This window comes from Cherax quadricarinatus, chromosome 90 (assembly GCF_038502225.1).
Source record: "Cherax quadricarinatus isolate ZL_2023a chromosome 90, ASM3850222v1, whole genome shotgun sequence".
Taxonomy (NCBI): domain Eukaryota; kingdom Metazoa; phylum Arthropoda; class Malacostraca; order Decapoda; family Parastacidae; genus Cherax; species Cherax quadricarinatus.
Window position 1 is genome coordinate 15550136 of NC_091381.1, and position 4875 is coordinate 15555010.

Genomic DNA, 4875 nt, shown 5'->3' on the forward strand with positions numbered 1-4875 from the left:
AGTATTCTCCCTCTCTGCTACACACCCTAACCTGAGCCTCACTATCCTCATAAAAGCTCTTTACAGCATTTAATAACTTACCACCTATTTCATATACTTGCAACATCTGCCACATTGCTCCTCTATCCACTCTATCATATGCCTTTTCTAAATCCATAAATGCAATAAAAACTTCCCTACCTTTATCTAAATACTTTTCACATATATGCTTCAATGTAAACACTTGATCTACACATCCCCTACCACTCTGAAGCCTCCTTGTGCATCCGCAATCCTACATTCTGTCTTACCTCTAATTCTTTCAATTATAACCCTACCGTACACTTTTCCTGGTATACTCAGTAAACTTATTCCTCTATAATTTTTACAATCTCTTTTGTCCCCCTTCCCTTTACATAAAGGGACTATACATGCTCTCCGCCAATCCCTAGGTACCTTCCCCTCTTTCATACATTTATTAAACAAAAGTACCAACCACTCCAACACTATATCCCCCCCTGCTTTTTTCATTTCTGTCAAGATCCCATCAGTTCCAGCTGCTTTATCCCCTTTCATTCTATGTAATGCCTCACGTACCTCCACCACACTTACATTCTGCTCTTCTTCACTCCTAAAAGATGGTATACCTCCCTGGCCAGTGCATGAAATTACCGCCTCCCTTTCTTCCTCAGAATTTAAAAGTTCCTCAGAATATTCTCGCCATCTACCTAATACCTCCCTCTCCCCATCTACTAACTCCCCTACTCTGTTTTTAACTGACAAATCCATACTTTCCCTAGGCTTTCTTAACTTGTTTAACTCACTCCAAATTTTTTTCTTATTTTCATTAAAATTTCTTGACAGTGCCTCTCCCACACTTTCATCTGCTCTCCTTTTGCACTCTATCACCACTCTCTTCACCTTTCTTTTACTCTCCATATACTCTGCTCTTCTTATAACACTTCTGCTTTGTAAAAACCTCTCGTAAGCTACCTTTTTCTCTTTTATCACACCCTTTACTTCATCATTCCACCAATCACTCCTCTTTCCTCCTGCCCCCACCCTCCTATAACCACAAACTTCTGCCCCACATTCTAATACTGCATTTTTAAAACTATTCCAACCCTCTTCAACCCCCCCACTACTCATCTTTGCACTAGCCCACCTTTCTGCCAATAGTCGCTTATATCTCGCCCGAACTTCCTCCTCCCTTAGTTTATACACTTTCACCTCACTCTTACTTGTTGTTGCCACCTTCCTCTTTTCCCATCTACCTCTTACTCTAACTGTAGGTACAACTAAATAATGATCCGATATATCAGTTGCCCCTCTATAAACATGTACATCTTGGAGACTACCCATCAACCTTTTATCCACCAATACATAATCTAACAAACTACTTTCATTACGTGCTACATCATACCTTGTATATTTATTTATCCTCTTTTTCTTAAAATATGTATTACTTATTACCAAATTTCTTTCTACACATAGCTCAATTAAAGGCTCCCCATTTACATTTACCCCTGGCACCCCAAATTTACCTACTACTCCCTCCATAACATTTTTACCCACTTTAGCATTGAAATCCCCAACCACCATTACTCTCACACTTGATTCAAAACTCCCCACGAATTCACTCAACATTTCCCAGAATCTCTCTCTCTTCTCTACACTTCTCTCTTCTCCAGGTGCATACACGCTTACTATAACCCACTTTTCACATCCAATCTTTATTTTACTCCACATAATCCTTGAATTTATACATTTGTAGTCCCTCTTTTCCTGCCATAGCTTATCCTTCAACATTATTGCTACTCCTTCTTTAGCTCTAACTCTATTTGAAACCCCTGACCTAATCCCATTTATTCCTCTCCATTGAAACTCTCCCACCCCTTTCAGCTTTGTTTCACTTAAAGCCAGGACATCCAGCTTCTTCTCATTCATAACATCCACAATCATCTCTTTCTTATCATTTGCACAACATCCACGCACATTCAGACTTCTCACTTTGACAATATATATATATATATATATATATATATATATATATATATATATATATATATATATATATATATATATATATACATATACATACACATATACATATACTTATACACATATATATACATACATACACATACATATACACATATATATATTTTAGTTGTCGCATGGACAACTAGTGATAGGAACTGGATATTTTCCCCCGAGACAGCCATATATAGAGTCAATTCCTCTACATAGGATATTAAGCAGAAATATTCCAACAATTCTAGCTGGAGATTTTAATGCTCATCACCCTGCCCTCTTCAACTGTGGAGCTGGTATTCCACTGGGTGACTTAAAAGGAAAACAACTCTTTAATATCATGACAGCTAGAAACTTGTCATTTCAAGGCCCATTCTTCAAATCGTACATTGGACCTCATCCAGGAACACCAGATATAGTACTGACAAACAGAGACTGTGACATCTTTCACTGTCGTATATCTCCTGGTGGAAATGTAGGATCTGACCATATCCCTGTTATAATACAACTACAAACTTCTCCATTTAGAATACCTGTAACTCCTAAACCCAATCTTAACACCATAGGATTTGACCCCTTCAGGGCATATCTGGGTGAAGATGAAATTGTGTCTTTGGAAAATCTACCTTCCAGTGCAATTGATGATGCAATCAGGTCCCTGCACAATCGAATAATTGAAGCTACCAATGCAACTTGCCAATTAGCTTCCACAAAGATATACCAACAATATAAACCTACTAGAGAAATTAGAGACACTTTAAGAAATTATCAAGCAGAATGTCGAAGGCATCTTCAAACGCGACAACCACCAGCAGCTACACTGCACCGATTAAGGCACGAATTAATTAACATGATTAGTCAACACAAACGAGACATATGGAAATTTCTAGTTCTTCAAGCTAATCAATATATACGTGAACCAGCAAAATTTTGGAGTAAGATCCGACAACTTTTAGGGGCAAAGCACAAGGCTCCTAACTACCTAGTTCATACCTTCACTGATGAGGATGATGAAGATGTTGAAATTAAACTTGACGATCCACAGGACCAGGCTAATTTGATGGGTGATGTATGGGAGAAAATTCTCTCTCACAATAACAGTCGTCAATTTAATAATAATCATTATCAGTTAGTAAATGAATGGAGAGATGAAAACTTGGATGATCTACAACCACTACCTACCATCGATACTTCAACTCTTGAAGATACCCACCCGCTTACTAGACCTATTACATTACTAGAGATAAGTCAGGTTATTGGAAGAATGAGAAATAGAGCCCCTGGCCTCTCTGGAATAACGATGAAATAAATAAAGTACCTACCTAGAAATTGCAAACAGTCCTTGGTAAATATCTTTAATGCCATCTTGGCCTCAGGACATTTTCCAGTTGTTTTTAAGACTGCTAGAATGATCTTTCTTGCTAAGCCCAATAAAGACATCCACCAACCTGGGAACTATAGACTTATATCTTTACTTGAAGTCACTGGAAAAGTTCTTGAGAAAGTCATTTCCAACAGATTGAATTACTATATGGAGTTTAATCACTTGTTTACTGAAAAACAATTTGGCTTTAGAACACATAGAGGTACCAATCATGCAATAAATGTTATTTTTGACACTGTAGCAAGTCTAAAACAGCAGGGCAATCTTGCCTTAATTGCCACCAGAGATGTTCATAAAGCTTTTGATAGCTTATGGCATGATGGCCTTATATACAAACTCATTGACCTACCAGACCATAACTGGACTTTTCTCAGAGTAATTTATAATTTCTTAACTCAAAGAAAAATCATTCCCACCTTTCATGGCAAGTCGACAGAACCTTTTATACCGACGGCTGGTGTCCCACAAGGTTCTTGTCTCAGTCCACTTCTGTTTAACATTTATGTGAATGACCTTCCTCAACCAGAGTTTAATGACACAATTGTGACACAGTTTGCAGATGATGTTATTCATGTCGTCTCATCAACTCCAGTAACAGGAAAATACAAGTATGAGAGAGTCATAGAAAAAATGAATATTGAACTTCGTCGAACATCTAATTGGGAGAAGAAATGGAGAATTACGACTAATCCTGACAAGGTCCTTGTTAGCACGATAGGATGTTTTGCATCAATCATCGAAGATAAAGGGGGTATCTCCATCAGAGGTACACCTGTAGCCATTAGAAACCCTAACAAGATCTTGGGATATGAAATAGACAGGCTGCTCCACTCAACATCTCATGTAACTAAAAAGATCAACACAGCCAAAGCCGGTCTTAGCAGACTCTTTCGATTCAATCAAGCCCCTCAACATGTCAAAAAACATCTGTATAAAATGATAATAAGACCTATACTTGAATACCCTTGTGTCCCAATGTCATTAACAACAAAGACCAACATGCTACGGTTACAAAGGGTCCAGAATAGAGCTCTTCGCTTTATTACCGATACCAGGAGGAGAGATAGAGTTAAAATGGCAGATTTACACACACAACAAGATATCACTGCCATAAATATACGCCTTGACACCCTAAAAAAGAAACAACTTTATACAATGCAAGAACTATACATGCCAGATAGAGAACATCCTATACAAGTGATAAATACCACCGATTACACCATCAATACTCCGCCTCACAGGACTCAAAGAATGACTCTCCCACAGAGGGTTCGTCGTTTTATTCATAAAGATGATTACCCTCGACCCATGATATTGAGCAACTTACCTGACGAAGAAGATTGGATACTACCAGAACCCTTCTATGTATACTGAGAAAATCATCGCCCCCAATTAGGGAGACATCTTAAATAACTTTCTAATGTAAAATTATGCTATTGACTATTGTTGGACACCACCATTAAGAAGCTATTGTCACG